At 40.4% G+C, this 20110-nt stretch overlaps 2 pseudogenes across 1 annotated transcript in view; one reads left to right on the top strand and one right to left on the bottom strand.

The window, feature by feature from the left end:
- Positions 1 to 2367: 2367 nt before the first annotated feature.
- The window catches only part of LOC148729557 (uncharacterized), a 33052-nt pseudogene continuing 15309 nt past the window's right edge, over positions 2368 to 20110 (bottom strand). Inside the window, exons 4-7 of the transcript XR_015989115.1 lie at positions 15104 to 15574; positions 5970 to 9714; positions 3270 to 3384; positions 2368 to 2697 (exon numbers count right to left, since the gene is read on the bottom strand). The product of XR_015989115.1 is annotated as an uncharacterized LOC148729557 (transcript). The remainder of the gene's footprint in view (positions 2698 to 3269; positions 3385 to 5969; positions 9715 to 15103; positions 15575 to 20110) is intronic.
- On the top strand, positions 18140 to 20095 carry LOC148729559 (uncharacterized; annotated as a pseudogene).

Below are 20110 nucleotides of genomic sequence, written 5' to 3'. Positions count from 1 at the left end.
ATGATTAGATCTGATTGGACAATTCATCGCGGTCGGGCCCGCAGGTGTCAGCAGCTTCAGCGGCTTTGTTGTCGGGCGCTGGTATTTTGGATCAGCGGTTTGTTAGTTTGGCGCAGAAATCGACGCCGAATTCACCAGATCGATAGAAGTCTTTCATGAAAGCATATACTTTACACTTTTTCTTTTTCCCATCCTCAATCATGAAATTTGTGACTTTTCAGGTCCTTCCATTCTTTCCAAATCGATGTTTAAACAAGAACTTAAAATTTTAACTAGAGATCAAAATTTCAATTCTAACTCATACTCCAAATTTCATACTCAAACTGGAATTGTTTTAACTCAAACTCAAAACTTCTATCAAATGATCCAACCAGCTCAAATGATTGAATTGCCTCAAATAAACCAATCAGTCAATTAAAGCTAAGTTCCTTAAATGGCCCAACCAGCTCAATTGCCTCAAATGACCCAAGGAGCTCAAATGACTGAATTGCCTCAAATGACCAAACCAGCTCAAATGACTGAGTTGTCTCAAATGACCAAACTGGCTCAAATGACCAAACTGGCTCAAATGACTGAATTGCCTCAAATGACCAAACCAGCTCAAATGACTGAATTGCCTCAAATGACCCAATCATGGTCAATAATCTGAGGAGCCCCGGTTCAAATCTGCCCCGCCTGCGGATTTGGACACCCAACAAAACCTAGTGAAAACATCGTTCCTTACATTTATGGGCGAAAGCGCTGAAGGTTAAGGTCTAGGGCTTAGGGCTAGGGTTTAGGATTAGGGTTAGGATTGGGATTAGGGCTATATGATACAAACAACGCTTAAAGGGAAGTTTGGTGGGAAAGTTTAAATCTGCGAAGGGGTGTTTACATCTGTTGGCGGACTTGCACCGGGGGATTTAAATCCGCGAGGGGACCAAATCCGCTATGCACTAGAAAACGAGCTCTACTTCAGCGTTTCCCTTTGAGTAAGAAAACAATAGACGAAGGTCATGTTTTCTTGACGTTAACCGTTAGTAATTCTGTGTGAACAATGAAACGCTTGGAAATTGCAGCGCTCTTTTCCTTACGAAAACTACAAAAGCTACAGGAAAGCAAATGAATAAAGGCTGATAGTTTCTAAAGAAACTGTTTGGGGCTGCGTCGGTGGGGGTAACGAAATATTACAGGAAAACAATGTAAGCTGTTTACAAGTGTTTGATAGAGCATGAAAGCAAGAGACGAACAACAATGATCTTTATTGCTTAAACACGGTCATGAATAATTCTGAGAGAACAGCATCGTTCGCTTGCTCGGGAAAATTAGAGAAAGACTTTTGGTTGAACAAGCTATACACTAGCGTTTTCATGGGGCAGGAAAGAAAATCGACGAAGATCATGTTTTCATGCTATTAGTAATTCTCTAGGAATACGCTTGGAAAATGCAGCGATCGTAAGCTCGGGAAAACTAGAGGAAACGTTCAGGAAGTCAAGCTAGCGCTAGCGTCTTTGTGGAGCAGGAAAACAATCGGCGAACTTCTTGTTTTTATGGCATTTACTGTTCGCAATTCTGCAGGTAAACGCTCGAAAAACTCAGCGTTCGCGCGCTCGGGAAAATTATAGAATAACGTTTAGGAAAACGAGGTAGACACTAGCGTTTTCGTGGAGCAGGAAAACAATTGACAAACATCATGTTTTCATGGCATTCACAGTTGGTTATTTTGTGGGAAAACGCTTGGAAAATGCTGCGTTCGCGCGCACGGGAAAATCATAGTAAAATGTTCAGGAAAACAAGCTATACATTAGCGTTTTCGTGGAGCAGGAAAACAATTGACAAACATCATGTTTTCATGGCATTCACAGTTGGTTATTTTGTGGGAAAACGCTTGGAAAATGCTGCGTTCGCGCGCACGGGAAAATCATAGTAAAATGTTCAGGAAAACAAGCTATACATTAGCGTTTTCGTGGAGCAGGAAAACAATTGACAAACATCATGTTTTCATGGCATTCACAGTTGGTTATTTTGTGGGAAAACGCTTGGAAAATGCTGCGTTCGCGCGCACGGGAAAATCATAGTAAAATGTTCAGGAAAACAGGTATAATAATTGGAGTTTTCCTGGTGCTGGATAACTTGAGGCGAACTTCATGTTTTTCCGGAGTTTTACTGAGGGTGGGCAGTGAATTTGCCGCAGTTTACAGATATCGGAAAACGTTAGTTTAATGTTGAATTTCTCAGACATTCACCATTTCGTAAAATTAACAGAGAACGACGGTTTTTTTGCCGTGTGAATATCACCGAGCACTCGTCTAAAGTCTTTACTAGGACAGTAGTAGTATACCCCTTTGGTCGGGGAAGGGAGAGACCTCAGGTAACGACTTGGGATAGTCTGTTTTAATTCTCTTAGGTTACCCTTAAATTTTCTGAATGTGAAGTTTTATTGGCATTGATATTCAACAAATAGATACTTATGTATTCGCCGGCATGGATCACCGCCAAAAAACGCATTAGTCGCTTCCAGCTCACAAGTGGAGCTACTTTGACAGATTTGCTGTACTCGAGCAAGAGAGTTCCCTGAGCGGCAGTTGGTGTTACCAATCAATTGGTGAAGACACGAGTGAGAGTCAAGCCTCCCATAGTTTGCAGACAGAACTTTTATCTTTCCTTCATTTTTGCATCTCAATTGGCCTGATTCACCCTCGCAGATTAAAAGGTGACCTGTCGAAAAAGCTTTTGACATCAGTGTTAAAGCAGAATGAACCATTCGGAAATTTTTATGGTTCAGTATTGCTTAATTCATTTTGAAGGGGTTAGTTTCATGTTTCATATTCCATCTTTGTAATTGAACCCTTTCCACCCTAATATCGTAACCAAATTCTCCATACCATTCTCTATACATTTCCCAAGGTGCTGACAAGGAGAATTTGTTTAACAATCAAGAGCCTCTTTGGTTGCCGATGATTTCCTTTATTCTCACAACGTCAACATGTGATTCGGGGCTGATATTGTCAGGAGAAATTAGATGTTGGTCACTCTTTAGGGGTTAAATGGTTAGGTCATTTTTTACTCTATTCACTTTTATTTTGCATCACTCACTGGAGTCTTTAAATGCTTTGAGGAAGGTTGGGGGAGAGGGGTTGGGCGTATCCCCTATGTTATATCGCATCTAAGGGAGATAACAGGGGCATCATTCATCCTTCATCTTAAGGGAACCGGGTTAACAAAGCAGATTTTTTGCAAAAGCGATGTAAAAAAAACGTCTTTTAAATGCTGTAGGCTGGGTAACTCACCCATCTCACAGTGTTTTCCGCTGTATCCAGAGGCACATTTGCAGATGTATTCCTCCTCGTTGAAAGTCGGGAAGCAGGACCCGCCATTTTTACAAGGATGCTCCTTGCAAGGACTCTGCACAACATAGAAAATAACAACTCCCTTGTGAATGGTGAGAAACTTTTAAAGCCGCATATTCATAATGGTATCGTTTGCCAAAACACCCTCGGCTTCAGTTGCTGATTTTACCTTCCCTTTAATTCGTTCCAAGTTTATCAATTTTCTGCACCTTTGTGACAAATATCACTGACTTAAATAATTTTTCAAAAACTGGAAATTGTATTTGAAAACGTGTGATTACAAATTGATTACTTGAAAAACCTAATTCGATCGGTGAGCCATCGGCAAAATGGATCAGTGCAAAGAGAACACAGTGTTTATTTGTATCTACTCGAGTTTGTTTTGAGTTTGTTTCTTATCGTGACTTCACTTACTAATAGGTGTTATCAAGAGAATATCAGATTTTATTTTCTCGGTCTCAATTCTTGTTGAATAATACGTTTGGGTCATGAGAAGGCTCGAATGAAAAACAAAAATTACTGAATTTTTCATCGATGCAAGCCGTATGTTTCCGTTCCAAAAAAAGTGTACTTGCAAATAATTTGTGAATTTCTCTCTGCTGGAGTCTCAGTGTCTGAATTTAAAAAGCCAAGAAAATGTTGATGTTTGGTTTAATTGAGGAATTTTATTTCGAGACGTTTGGTCAATGAGAACGCTCGAATGAAAAACAAAAAACTACTGAATTTTTCATCGATGCAAGCCGTATGTTTCCGTTACAAAAAAAGTGTACTTGCAACTAATTTGTGAATTTCTCTCTGCTAGAGTCTAGGTGTCTGAATTTAAAAAGCCAAGAAAGTGTTGATGTTTGGTTTAATTGAGGAATTTTATTTCGAGAAGTCGTTTTTCTGTTTCTTCAAACATTGCGACTAATTCAAAATGAAATAAAATGGAAAGATATTCGGTCTGTCAGAACAGTGCTAATTTCAACATAACACCAATGGAATATCTTTATTTCTATTTATAGAATTTAAGCCTTAGCAGCTTGTGTAGCAAGGTTGCGATCGAGAACTACGTACTTCAAATTTACAGCATAGCAGTTTCTGCATGAACATTAAGTTTGAACCAAGTTTGTTCTGGTAGTAATGAAACTCTCCGCTGGCAGCAAACTTATCCGTTTGGTTAAAAATATCAGCGTTCAATAACAACAACAACAACAACAACAATTTAACATTTATATAGCGCAAACTACTATATAGATAATCAGTCGCGCTTTACAATCAGTTAAGGTGAGATCGGACGTCAGAATTCATCAGGCGCATTATGCAGCCACTTCAGTCCATGTATTGATTTCACCTTCCCTCCCCAACTCACCCTAGATTAGACACTACACATTAGACACTACACATTAGACACTACACATTAGACACTACACATTAGACACTACACATTAGACACTACACATTAGACACTACACATTAGACACTACACATTAGACACTACACATTAGACACTACACATTAGACACTACACATTAGACACTACACATTAGACACTACACATTAGACACTACACAAAGATAGACTACAACACCGGGCACTACGTGCCCTACTCTTTTCGAAGAGTGTGTGGGTTCTTTAACGTCCCACAATTTTTATAATAACTCACACTCGTACATGTCATCAGCTCCCGAATCTGTCGCGAAGTTTATGGAGAAGCATTGCTTGTTAGCCAGACATTCGAAAACACATTCATCGAGAGTTGACGACTTCAACGAAGCCAAGATCGGAGCCGTCAGCTTCGAGAAAGGCTTTTCAACAAAGTTTGCGAAACTCGATCGAGAATCTTGACGATTAAGATTTTCCCCACTGGACTGAAAACTGATCGTCAGAATTAAGATGACAAACTTCGAAAGTAACTCATTCATCTGCGAGATGGATGTAATGCATGTTATGATCATGACAACAAAAGAGTTGTCAGGTTTTCAGTAAATTAAAAGTAGTACTTGAAAATTTGAACGTAGATCATGCCGAGCCAAAATTACTTTCGGAAAAAAATTAAGCATAACATAGTTGTCAGGTGCCAAGACTTACCTGAAAAAACAAAAAATTCGACGTCTTAATCGTGATTGGTTTTAACACTCACATTCGACTATAAAATTAATAATGAATGACAAGAGCAGCTGCCAAGAGAGAAGTATCCTCGACCGCATTTTTTGCCCCATGATTGATATATATGACTGGGGTTAACTTCTGAAGTTTTCCAAAGTCTCCAATAACTGACTGAATAAATAAATGAGCCCTTTTCGACATATCAGTTCCAAAGGGCGTTCCAGCCTTTATAAGTCTGATACTTTGTGAAGACCTTTTGTTTAAAGAATGAAAACATTTACTGAAAAATCAGTATCCCAAACATCCATATGAATGACTTTTTTCTTTGTAAGAAAGGCTAAAGAAAGTTAGCGGCTCATAATCACAACGATAACCTTTTCGTTAGACGTCTATTCAAAAGATAATTCGTTCTTCAAAAATATTGATTGATCGGGCTGTAAATATAATGGACGGCTTCTAACGAAAACTATTCCTAATATCTAAATGAGGGGCATGCCTTTCTGCTAAGGAGGAAGCCCAAAATTCTATTTACTGCTCAACTGCAAAATATACCTGTGTTATATCACACGAAAAGTTCCGTTTCATACAGTAGAGACAAAGATGAGGATCTTCAAAGAAGTCAGCTTCACTCAGGCTCTAAGGATTTCCTAATCAGTTTTGAACCTTGCATATTATGTCTTCTTTCCTGAAAGGGAAAATTTACAGCTGAATATAAGAAAAACAGTAAATTAATTGTTAAGTAATTTAATATGTTACTTCCTGGAATTTTTGCTGTCACGGTTATGCCAGATTTAGTTGCTGTGAACTATAGATATTGTCGCGCAGCTCGCTTTGAAATTAAGACTCCCTCTTCTTTTTGTCTCGTTGGTCTTTTTTTTAACAATATTAGAAGACATTGAGAACTGTATGGGATACACAACACAAATCCTTTTTTTAACCGAAACCAGCTTCCTTTCTTTGCTCCATAAAATGAATTAAATGAGGGTGGGCGTGTGAGAAGACTAACGAATTTGTATTTTGTGTCGTAAGACTTTTGGCTTTTCCAAATCGTCCTAATTTAATAAAATGCGTTCCAAAGTCTCCTTGTACACTCTGTGGAGAGGTTACTGAACAAGTAAAATAGCCAATCCGTCAGTCTTCCCGACTTCCTACAACGTTGGTGGTTTTATATATTTGATTCTTGTTTCCTTCTAACATGTCATACAAAGTTGCCAATCTGAGGTTCATTTCTTCGGTTTCTTAATTGAAAACTTGGCTCATTACACTCTTATCTACCTCAAAGTGACATTATCGCAAATCTGCATGAAAGGAGCCCATTTCTTCACTTCGGGAAAGCCATTATCTCTCATCCACTTTCGGACCTCGTGAAGAGATTAGCTGGCACTTTCAACACGAAACAAGTGTTCGTGGAAATGATTCATGAACTGCTCTGTTGATTCGTCGTCCAGGGCCCACTGTGCCACTAACACCGAGCGAGCACCGGATCCTAAGAACGCCCGAGCGATTCCAATTACTCCTTCGACTTTAGTCTCTCCGCGTCCACTGTGACAACAGCTTAAAACAACCAGTTTAGCTCGAAGTTGAACTTTAGGTACGTCAGCCATCGTCAGAAGGTATTCTTCTTCTTGTGGAATATCATTCGTTGTACGACCAGGGCAAAGTGCGATTTCTCCTCTCTCGGGATCTCCATGAGCAGCAAAATTTATCAGCCCAACTGACTTGATCTGTTCAATAACCGCCTTCTTTGTTGCATGTTTCCCTAACAATGGGGGAACGCCAAGCATTCTTCCAATCATCTGAGCCTCTTTTCTTGCACCTGGTAATGGCTTGAGGATAATCGGTTGTCCCTTGTAAATCACTTTGCTCACCTCAAGTTCACCCACTATGAGAGCCCCACTCTGACTGTGGTAGTTTGGAGGACTGTCCTTAATAAGCTTGAGGGTCGTCAAAGAAGGAACGATACGGATTCTGAACTTTTCAAACAAATATCCTCCTTCGTTAAGCAAGGCTGCGAATGGTACTTGGTACATGCAGCTGTCAGGGACGATAATAACTTCAGGCTCCTTCAATAAATCGGCCACGGGAGTGACGATTGTTTCGTAGCACCAACGAAGCTCTTTTTCCATATCATCAGCTTTATTGTGTGCCAAAGGCGATCGGTTGATATCGTCAGATGATCTTAGAAGACGTTCGTCATTTAAAGAGCGATCTTCGCAAACATCTCCGGGTAGAATGGCAAAGTGGCGGAAACTCTCCGAATAAAGAGCTTTCAGGTTAGGAACTGACCCGGAATTTCCAAAATCATCCGAATCTATTGTCTGCAGTCTGAGGAAATGAATATCTCCGCTTGTTTTGAGAATCCAAATCCGTACATCTTCATAATGAATCGAAAGGTAAAGACAGTTACAACTGGCTTCCTTTTTAATGATATCCTGGATGTCACACCATGATTGGAGATCGCCTGAGAACTGGGGCCGCATAATAGAATATTGAGCAGCCATTAAGTCCGCCAGAGCTCTTGCCCGTCTGAGTTCTTCGACGTAAAGAGCATATTTAGAATCCCCAGTGTCAAAGTATTTTACTGAGCATCTCATAAGTAAAAACACCATGCTTTTCCAAAAAAGATATTTTGAAGCAATCGTTGTGCTTAATGAAGTCTCGCAGTTTTTCGTATTTTTCAATACACTGATAAAGATACCTGAACGCTTCTTTACGATTGAACAGAGCCAGCTTCAAAACTATGAGGTCGCAAAATATTTGAAACTCGTTCATATTGTCTCCTATGCCTTTGCAAATTGGGAGGGCCTTGAGGAAATATTCGTCGGCCTTGTCATATTCACCAAGCGTATGAAACTATCTTCCTAAGCTTGCATAATCGCGTGCTTCTCCCTCTCTGTCGCCAATTTCCTTTCTGATTGCAAGTGCTTTCTCGATGAATTCTTTAGCTTTTGCGCACTCACCTAGAGAATGAAACACTGTTCCTAAGTTTGCGTACTCAGTTGCTTCTCCCGCTCTGTCGCCAATTTCCTTTCTGATTGCAAGTGCTTTCTCGATAAATTCTTGAGCCGTTTTATATTCACTTGGCAAATGGAACAATGTTCATAAGTTTCCGTAGTGAGCTGCTTCTCCCTTTCTGTCACCAATCTCCTTACTGATTGCAAGTGCTTTCTTTGCGTATTCTTTAGCCTTTTCGTTTTCACCGAGCGACTTAAAAAATGTTCCTAAGTTTCCGTAGTCAGCTGCTTCTCCGTATCTGTCGCCAATCTCCTTTCTGATTGAAAGTGCTTTCTCGGTATATTCTTTAGCCTTTTTGTATCCTCCTAGAGACTGAAAAAATTGTCCTAAGTTTCCGTAGTCAGCTGATTCTCCCTTTCTATCGCCAATTTTCTGTTGGATTGCTAGTGCTTTCTCCACGTATACGTTAGGCTTTTTTAATTCACCTAGCGAATGAAGCAATGCTCCTAAGTTTCCGACGTTAACTGCTTCTCCTTGTTTGTCGCCGATTTCCTTCATCATATTAAGCGCTTTCTCGAAGTATTCTTTAGCCTTCTTGTATTCACCTTGCAACTTAAGTAATATTCCTAAGTTTCCGTCGGCAGTAGCTTCTCCATTTCTGTCGCCAATTTCTTTACTGATTGCAAGTGCTCTCTCGGTGTACTCTTTAGCCTTTTTATATTGACCTAGCGACTGAAACAATGTTCCTAGGTTTCCGTAGTCACTTGCTTCTCCCTTTCTGTCACTAATCTCCTTTCTAATCGCAAGTGCCCTCTCAGTGTATCCTTTAGCCTTTTTATATCGCCCTAGCGACTGAAACAATGTTCCTAGGTTGCCGTAGTCAGATGCTTCTCCCCTTCTGTCGCCAATTGCCTTTCTGATGAAAAGTGCTTTCTCGGTGTATTCTTTGGCCCTTTGGTATTCACCCTGCGATTGAAACAAAACTCCTAGGTTTCCATAGACAGCTGCCTCTCCCTTTATGTCACCAATTTCCTTGCTGATTGAAAGAGCTTTCTCGGCATATTTTTGAGCCTTCTTGTATTTACATAAGGAATGAAACGGTGTGCCAAGGTTTCTATAATCAGTTGCTACTCCATGTACATCACTAATTTCCTTTCTTATTTCAAGTACTTTCTTGTAATATTCCTCAGCTCTGTCGTATTCCCCAAGCGACTGAAAGACTGAACCTAGGTTTCCGTAAGTGACAGATTCGCTAAATCTGTCTCCAATTAACACAGTGAGCGCCTGCGCTTTCCTGTAATACTTCTTGGCCTGGTGATATTTACACAACGATTGAAATAAAAATCCTATGCGCTTGTAACACAGTGCCTCTGTTTTTTTGTCTCCAGTACTTTTCGTTATATCACTTGCCTTCTGATAGTATTGTATTGCCTCTTCAAATTCATTTTGACTCTGATATATCAGTCCCAGTTCAAAGCTTAGTTCCCCTTCTCTAATTGTGTAACCTGAGGCATGGTGCGAACGTAGAAGTTCCTTAGCATACCTTTCTGCAGATGTGTAATCAGGCACCTGGCACGCCACTTTAAACATCAGCTCATTGAGTGCAAGGTATAACCAAGTAAAGTGGTCTTCTTTTAGCCGTGCGTTAGTCCCGAGAAAAATCAAACACTCCTCACCCAATTTCATGGCTTGTGAGCCACGACAAGTCTTTACGAGGAAGGTGACAACAGCTACAACTATTGCCAAAGTAAAGAGACCACAGGCTTGTTCTTCAACGTTGTCCATCACGACCTTTCCCGTTGATCGAATGAAATGAAAGACAGCGTCAATCTGAGGATTTAATTCAACTGTGTTAGATCCGTTTGTAGCTGCTCGATTTAAGCGGTTAAGAGTTTTTTCTACTCAAGAAATACAGGTAGCTCACTAAAATTGTCGTCGATCCCAGTAGGTTAATCATCGTGATGGATTTGGTTTCGCTTGACTTACTCCTGTATTTCATAATCATTTCTGTTTTAGTAAGTTTTTGTCATAAACAAGAAATTGGGGAACAAAATCAAATTTAAAATTAAAGGGAAACTGTCAACGGTTTCACCAAAAGGACTTACTTTTTTTTTTAGTCTCTTGGTCTTTTGATCGAAATCTAGTTTCAACTGGTTTGAAAAGGAGGCTCCATAGGGTTTTTATCTGAAAGGTAGGTACCTAGTTAACTTTAAAGTTAGAATGACAGATGGTTTTGCTTGTGTTTAACATTGGCCAGTCCGAAGTAATCATGTCAAATCAATTGGACAACAATTGCTTGAAACAGTGCCTTCGCGTGCGACAGATTCGAAAGTTAACGCATGCCCAGATATCGTTCTTGGTGAAGTTCTATTCTATGACGAAATGTTTTTGGAGTAAGAAAAGAACTTTTTCGAGTGGGATTCATCGCTTTTCCTTTGGTGGAATGTTTTAATTATTTGCGCCCTTTCTACTGACAATTTATGAAATAAAAAATTCATACAACCAATCTAAATCAGAGGTAGAAAATTAAAATTAAACCCAAATCATCGCTGGTAAGCGCCTATACCCTTGTAGTGTTTCAGCTCAAGAACGGAATCCACCATGTCAATACCAAAATATAAGTCCGGCCCTTGTTTGTTACATTTAAGTAAATTTTAGTGATCTTGAGGACAGAAAACATCTAAAATTCTCCATAAAAATATAACGCCGACGGGCGCATTATAATTAAGCTAAAACTCTATGGAGCCGTCTTAAAAGCAATGAATACCAAAGCACGACTTTCCCTAGTTAAAACACAAAATGTCTATCATGTAGAGAGAGAAATTCTCCAGCCTGATTAAGGCCATAGACATATCGCCATAAAACTCAAGTGACAACTCCCCATCGTAAGAATTTGAATTTATATCTGGGCTCTATCAGACAGCCGCTGGCCGTAAAATAAGCCTGCGGATCGAAGCCCAGACACGAGAAAAAGGAAGAAAGTTAACCAAGGTAAAGGATACATTATATAAATAGAATAAGGAAGATAGTCAGTTTGAGTACGGTAAAGAAATGGAGAAAGATGTTCTTCGTCTTGTCACGAGCGTGGGACAAAGGAAAAACTCTGAGTTTCTATGAGGCATCGAACGTCAGACCTTCTCAGTTCCACCCTCCGAGCATCGGAGCGCGGAATCCGAGGGTTTGCTGGCCGCAAAAATAAAGGCACAGAGCAAAATGTCCGCTCCTGTTATATATTAAACCATTGAATACGGGTTTATCATTCCACTGTTGTATCATTTTCTAGTCTTTTGGCTTTTAGTTTTTGAAACTTCGTACGATGTCATGTGAGCATCGTACCGATCGCAAAAGGTGTGCGTGAAAATTAAAAAGAAAACAAGACAAACGAAACCATTTAAGTTAATTGTTCTCGATGACCAAAAAAAATTATTGTGGTGTAGTAAATGAAACGAACGTGTCCTCTGCGTTCCGAAAGTTGATCTTCCATTTCGATGAACTTTCTCTCCCTCTGTCTATCACTGGCCCACTCCCACGCTCTGGTCTCTCTCATTTATACGATCCTTTTGTTCTCAAAGTCCAAATTATCTGTCACCGAATTATCGAAAAAAATCAGCCGAAAATTAATTAACATTGAAAAATCTCTCACAGTGGGTTTCGAGGTTCGTTGCTGAAACAATAGTGACTAAAAAACGGAAGAGAAATTAAAGATCGCGTGAATAGTTTGAGCCCTTTCTAGCCACTGTGTAATACCGTGAAATATTGTGCGCGATCTATTGCCGTAATATGGTAAAATAACGTAGGAGTGGAATAATTTAACTTGTGTATCGTAGGATCAGATCATATTTCTCAAGCAAATTTAACCCTTAATCCTGAAAAGCTACTTCGCTTGGCATCAGCTCTCTCACAAATCAAAGTTCATTGAGACGGGAGAATTCTTCAGAGAATTGAACTCTACATAAACGATTTTTTTTGGTGCTAAAATTAAGAAAATGATTAAGTTTCTAGGCAGAGACCACCATGAGACTTCGGATCGAGTGGATCCATTCGTTCGACTCCGTTGATGCTAATGATCAACTTTCGCTATTTTCTTCAAGTGACCACAACATGATTAGACTAAATTCATAAAGCTATCAGCCCTCTGTGTGAACAGATTACGATGAAGGCATTAAAACTTAAGGATAAGTTGTAGCATTACCATAATATCGAACGAACAGAAAAGACAATAATTACGTGCTCTTTGCTTTTGAAAGTGAAACCACTCGCAATAGTAATCGTACACCATCGTGATTCCAAGTGACACATTAAAGCCAAGCCATCACGCAGTCTTCGTCGTCACGCCAGGCTACTTGTACTGACCCTTATATTGTGTCAGTAATTGCAAGTTGTTTTACAGCATGTCACGTTTTCGAAAATAGCGAACACATATTGAAAGGTGGCGGAAAGCTTCATCTTACCCTCCCCTTCTCTCCATTCCAAACTGACCTCAGTTTTATAATCTCTTGTCTTTGACTCCTCTCAGTTCTTTTCCTTCAGTTTTCCTTCCGTAGTAATTTGCAGACTTGGACCATTTTTGATAAGTCCTGCATGCTGGTTCCTAAAATCATTACAAAAACCAAACGCACAGCGCTTCTTTATGCAGCACTAGTCTAAACTGAAGTCTATTCAGTCACAGGCAGCCCAACACAATTTGCATATCGATTAATAAGGATTTGTATGGGATTTTCTACAAGATATCCATGGAGATAGTTAAAAGTGAAACAAGACGTTTTGTTGACAAGTTGGGGTCTAGTACCTCCGCGAGTCTTGGTTTGCCAACCTGACGAGGTTACCAAGCCGATTTCAACGGCCGTTGTGTCGTGGTTAAAATGACGCGGATGTCTACCATCGTTTTAGCATTTCACTGAGGACACGAACTGAGCCGCCTGGCCTCGATCGCAGGGCTGAGATTGTGTGGCTAGCTAGAGAATCGAAATGAAAGATCAACCTTTGCCCTTCAATTTTGCGGTGAATTTGTGGCCGTGGGTACATTTTACCTTGGGATTTTTTACTTTGTTCGGGCGGCTGTCTAGACAAAAGTGTTTGGCCTTGATTTCTCTTTAAGAAGAGAAAACCAGGATTAAAAAAAACCGCTTAAATCAAGTTAAATCGGTAAAATAACGCCACCAGGAGCAAACAACACCCGTATAGAATAAGGTAAGCCATTTTTATATAATATTTTCACTTTTAACTATCTCCATGGATATCTTGTAGAAAATCTCCTACAAATCGTTATAAATCGATATGCAAATTGTGTTCCTTGTGTGGTTCTTAAAGAGAGCTTGGGCCGCCTGTGATTAAGTTTGCTTAACGATGCGTTCATATTTTTTTCCACTTTTAAATTCGGTCAAACATGCGGGTCTCTTAGCGACACGTTGTTTACAGGTAAACGAGAACATAGCAGGTTTAGAGAGACTATCACAACTGTCTGTAATGGAGCTGAGTGAGAGACAAGGCCGATTCCATTGACCTTAAATACTACACTTCTGTTCCACTGTTAATTTACAACGAACTAGAAGCATTAACTCGAGCTTCTTTAGGAATTTGCTGTGAAATTTTTCACGCCAGGCCCATTTTGGCTGCTCGAGTAGCCAATCAAAACATGGATTCGTTTTACATTGTCCATTGTCGCTGCCAGCGATATAATACACACAAATATTACCTTTTTCTCGAAGGATTTAAAAGGTAACACATCTCCGTGGCTTTTAGAAACTGATTGTTCAAGCTGTTTCGTTTACAGATTTTATTTGGACTGAAGAGCCTCTAATGAGAATTCTAATACAAATCCAAATGACCAGGAGCCCTTGATGGGCTCTTTAAATAATTCCCTTATTTCCGCGCAAATGCGATGACTCAAAGATGTGTTTTACTGCTCGACTGCGATGATTCATGACAAAACACGAGAAAGCTCTTTTTCAGATGATAGACTTGTTGATCAGGTCTTTATCGAAGGCTACTCCTCTCAGAAATCAGAATTTGGTTCAAGTGTCATTTTTGTTCCTCGCAGTTCTTTCAGTTCCCTTAGGTTTCAAACAGGCGACGGTAATCGACGAAAGAGGTATAGCATTTTTCGCTTTACTTATAAATCAAAATGGCAACTTTTATAAATTTTTGCGGTTTGTATTAAAAAGAAGACCTGCTGGACGTGAAAACTGATTGATCCGGTTCTCTTTGCGAGGGAGCGGTAGAGGAAGGGGTGGGGGGGGAATTTAAATTTTCTCATGTAACCATGAACCAGTTTGGTTCATTAAGCCAGTGAGAGTACAGTGAATAATACAATGCCTATGTGCATTGGTTCCAATCTCATATAAACATGGCGGCCACAAGTACAACATTTAAGTTGGAATGGTCGAAGACCTTCTTCGCGCGCTAGGTGAATTCAAAACTAAGATGGAGTATCGCAACGCCAAAATCGAACCCGCTCCGGTTTACACAAAGACAGCTCCGGGCTGGCTCTCTTCATGTCATACCGCGCTGAAACACATCACAGCAAACCAGCCCGGCAAACCAGACCAGTCCGACTCCGCCAAATGTGTGATCAATTTTTACAGCTGATTACAATTGCAGATTGCAGACGACACGAACGTAAACCCACCATTCTCCACATTGGAGATTGAACACTCCGACAACGAGGTTACTAGCCAGTGAAAATTAAGATGGTGAACTTGACGAATAAATTTTCGTTGATTTTTAACAATGTTCCTAGGTTTCCGTAGTCAGCTGCTTCTCCTTTTCTGTCGCCAATTTCCTTTCTGATTGCTAGTGCTTTCTCGGTGTATTCTTGAGCCTTTTTGTGTTCACCAAGCGAGTGAAACAATGTTCCTTAGTTTCCGTAGTCAGCTGCTTCTCTTTCTCTGTGGCCAATCTCCTGTCTCACTGCAAGTGCTTTCTTGTAATATTCCTTAGCTCTGTCGTATTCCCCAAGTGACTGAGCGATTGTACCTAGGTTTCTGTAAATGGTTAATTTGCTATCTCTGTCGCCATTTGACACAGTGATTGTTGGTGCTTTCTTGTAATACTCCTCAGCCTTGTGATATTCACACGGCGAATTCAATAATTTTCCTCTCATCATGGAACATTGTGCCTCTGTTTTTTTGTCTCCAGTACTTCTTGTTATATCAGCTGCCTTTTGAATGTATTCTGTAGCCTTTTCAAATTCATTTTGTTTTGATATATCTGTTCCAGTTTCAAGCTTAGTTCCCCTTCCTTAAGTGTGTCACCAGAAGCGTAATGTATGATAAGAAGTTCTTTCGCGTACCTTTCTGCAGATGTGTAATTAGAGACCTTGTATGCCGCATTGAACATTAGCCTATTTGTTGCTTGATAAACCAGGGAAAACCAGTGGTATTCTTTTACCCGTGCATTGGAGGTTAGAAAGATCAACCATTCTTCGCCTAACTTCATGGCTTGTAAGCCACGACCAGTGTTCAGAAGGTAGGTGACAACACCAAAAACTATAGCGGATACCATAAGTCCTCCTTCGTTGTCCATTACCACCGTTTTCCACATTACGACCGTTTTCCAAATTACTCGATTGAATCCAATGAGACAGCGTCAGGCTGTGGATTTAATTAAACTGGGTTAGATCCGCCGTTTACGACTGCTCGATTAAATATTTTTAACTCCAGAAATGTGTTGAATCTGAAGGCGGGTAACTCACTACAATTTCCAATAGGTTAATTGGCAAGATAAATTTGGATTTGCTTGACTTAGTAATTTAGTTATATCAACTAAGTTGAAATTGTAAATTGGCCACTGTAACGAGTTAAGAAGCTTTTTAAAATAGCTTTTTAACTCGTTACAATTTCAACTTAGTTGATATAACCAAATTACCTTGTTACCCCCACCGATGCAGCACCACAGTTTCTTTAGAAACTTTCCCCCTTTATTCATTTGCTTGACTTACTCTGGTTATGAGATGTGCTCTTGGAAATTTATAATCTGTTACTCTTCAACAGTCGAACAGTATAATATTCTACTCTGTGTATTGTTATTCATGAAATTTATATAAGGTATGGGGAATCGCTCTGGACTTCCCGAAGCCCCGCATTGACTTTTGCGACATTCACACCAAGCACGCACCCAATGCGAAAACGCTGCTGATACCTCCCATAGGGATGCTAGATTACATAAAGTTGACAAAACTTTTAACTACTAAGCATGGCACATTTATTCTTTGTCCGGAAAAATTATTACGATCTAACTCCGTCTGTTGGCCTCTCTTTCAGTCCTTATACGAAACACCACAACCAAATTATACTGACTCAAGAGAAACTACTGTTACGCGGACTCGCGGACTCCAGAACCACGGGGACTGGAACGAGACAGTCAAAGTCCACAACGTGACCTCCCTGAACGGTCTGAAGTTTTAGTTTTTCATTGACTAGGCGTTTTTGCGGTTCGAATAAAATTTTGTTTGTTAACGTTAAAGATTTGATGCTTAATGCTGTTTTCTGTTTTGTGACTTCTAATGTTGGACAAGCTTGGACAAACGTAAGTTCATACAACTTCGTGGAGCTTTCATTTTCCATTTTGGTATATTTCAAATCATTGTTACCTGATTAATTTTCTTACAGCTTCAGATTGTAAACTATTACTATTGCGTAATAACTACTGAAAACTCCAAGCTTTTCCGTTGTCATTCCCTCGTTCGACGAATCATCTACTTCCGGCCCAATCCATTAAATAATTTAGATACTAAAGGCAGGGATAACCCGGTTGTGTCACTAGAGTACTGGAGAGAACCCCTTCAGAGTATTAAGACGCATGTAAGTTCTACCAATGTTAACCCTAACCGTAGGACATCTTCCCAACTGCTAGTAAGTTGTTCTACCTCCTGAATGGGAATCCCATTTATATCAACCCAGTTTTCCCAGGTTTTAAAATGTGAAGCTGCTAGTTGTGCAGTAAACCACTTATAATTGATTGCCTGGGTCTGCTGGACTCTGTTTCTCTCTTGCGGGGCCCCACACAAGAACAGAAAATATCGAAGGTCAAATACTTTCCTTTGAAAAACGGAGAAAACTGTGGTTGAAGAAACAGAAACGAAGAAAACAGGATTCCCAATCAGGAGGGAGCAACTTCACAACCCCTGGATCAGAAGGTCTATTGGTCACCGGGGGAAACGGCAAACCAATATGAGTTACTCACCCTCAATTGGAATTAGAGTATACAAAGAAACAAACAGAGCAATTCAAGCCCGAGAAACGGGTTTACTAGTGAAATACGGTATAGGAACTCTACTATACACAAACATTTCAAAAGGAAACATACAAAATAGCCTGTAGAACTAAACGTGTTGGACTAAGAAGCGCCCAAAAGCAGATATCCCATGATTCCAGTCTTGAATGAAAGAAAACAAAAGGTATCTATACAACCTGTCTTTATTATAATTGACAAGTCAACAAACTTTATGACAACAATTGCTCAATTTTATTACTGCAGAGCCCTCCCATTCTGACCGCCACGAGCTCCCCTTCCGAAGGGAGAACGGTTTGGACGAGTTTTTGAGAGGGGGGCTAATAATAATAATAATAATTATTATTATTATTATTATTATTAATATTATTATTATCCTCCACTCCAAGCGGCCATGTTGGATGTACCAGAGCCTGTTACTCTATGAAAGGTGGTCAAACACTGTGAAAAAGACGAAATACGATTGGAAATTGTTTGAAGAATTTTGCGAACAGCAAGCCAATGGAAATTTTATTGTAATGGACAGATAAATTGAGATGTCTACGAAATCACGAGTGAAACTTAAATGGACGGAACAAATGAATTGTGATTTACTCGAATGCAAGAAAAGAGCGGAGGAACTTGTAGGATCGGATACTCCACCATGTAATGAAAATGGCAGGAAAAAGGGTTATATCGAAGTTATGAAACAGTTGTGGGAGGATAAAGGCTACGAGCATTTAGGAATTAGGAGCCAGAATTTACCAGACCAAGCGTCAAGGCTTGAGAAAATGGAACACAGTTCTGCGCGGAAGGTTAAAGATGATGGAGTTATGGGCTGTGACCGAGAACGAGAAGACTTGAAAGCCATATATGTGATTTCTAAACAACAAATCCCAGGAGATAGCCCTGAACAAACGGAACGACCAAACCAGACAATAAAGAGCGAAGACAATTTTCCGATACTCGGTTTCATTCCTGACCACTTTAGTGTCTGCAAACCAGAAAACATAAAGTCGGGTAAGCGGACAGACGGCAGCGAGATTGTTTTGCAGACCTCAGTCATAACGGATGCCTATAATGAGATTGCGACCTGGAAAAAAAATTTTATTCTCGTCCCCTATGGTAACACAGGGAGAGACTTCATAGATCAAGTTACGTCGCACATTAATGACTGGAATAACGCTGCTAACTGCCAACACATAGCTCTGAAAGCTGCCTTTGTGCTCCTTGCAGTGGGCCTTCAGAAGCCTGGTCCCAAGTCCAAAGCCAAATAGCACCAGGAGCTGTTGTCAAAACGTCTTGTACAGTGGAAAGACGGGGAAATCAACAAGTTGCTGCGCGAAGGTCGGATTATTCAAAGTCGAATAGGCAAACTCAGATCTACAGATCCACCTGATAGATCAAAAGTGTTCACCAAACTCGTGCTGGAGGGTCAGATAAATTCAGCACTTCGCTTCCTGAGCGAAAGGAATAGTGGTGGTGTATTACCGCTGACCGATGAAGTTATGGCGCAACTACAGCAAAAACACCCCAATCCTCAACCAGCCAAATTGGGCTCACTCCTGTTTGGGCCGATTGATGACGAGTTTCCTGAATCAGGTTACTCTGGGATCAACGGTGAAACGGTCAGACAAGCTGCTTAAAGAACAAAAGGTTCTGGGGGTCGCTGTGGTGTTGACGCAAACGGTTTCAGACGAATGCTGGCTTGTAAATCGTTCAAACAGTCATCGAAGAAGCTGTGTGAGGCGATGGCTACAATGGCAAAGACTCTATGTACTCATTACATAGATCCTTCGACCATAGAGCCATTATTAGCGAGTCGCCTCATCCCTCTAGATAAGGGAGAGGGTGCTGTGAGGCCAATAGGGGTTGGAGAAGTGATCAGGAGAATATGCGGGAAATGCGTCATGAACATAGCCAAGAGGGACGTCGTTGAGGCAAGTGGCTCATTACAATTGTGCGCGGGGCAGAAATCAGGGAGCGAGGCTGCCATACACGCTATGCATAGAATCTTCGAAGCAGATGATGCCCACGCGGTCCTGCTGATAGATGCGTCTAATGCATTTAATGCTCTTAATAGGGCAGCGGCTCTACACAATATCCGCGTTCTTTGTCCTGTAATTGCAGTCTACGCCATAAACACCTATCGCCATTCAGCCCGGTTATTTATCACCGGTGGTAAAGAGATAACATCAGTCGAGGGAACAACTCAAGGCGACCCACTTGCTATGGCAATATATGTCCTCAGCACCCAGCCCTTGATAAAAAGTCTACAGGCCATGTCAGATGCAAAGCAATGCTGGTTTGCAGATGATGCTTGTGGAGCTGGCACTATCTCAGAAATCAAGCAATGGTGGGATGGTCTTAATACATTCGGTCCAGACATTGGCTACTTTCCAAACGGAAAAAAGTGCTGGATTATTGCAATTCCAGAAAAGGAGGCACTTGTTAGAGAAGCCTCTAAAGATACAGCCATTAACGTGACAGTAGAAGGGCAGAAGCATAAATGAAGTAATGAAAATAAA

This window comes from Stylophora pistillata, chromosome 6, assembly GCF_964205215.1.
Source record: "Stylophora pistillata chromosome 6, jaStyPist1.2, whole genome shotgun sequence".
Classification (NCBI taxonomy): Eukaryota; Metazoa; Cnidaria; class Anthozoa; order Scleractinia; family Pocilloporidae; genus Stylophora; species Stylophora pistillata.
This window is presented reverse-complemented; position numbering and strand designations above follow the sequence as displayed.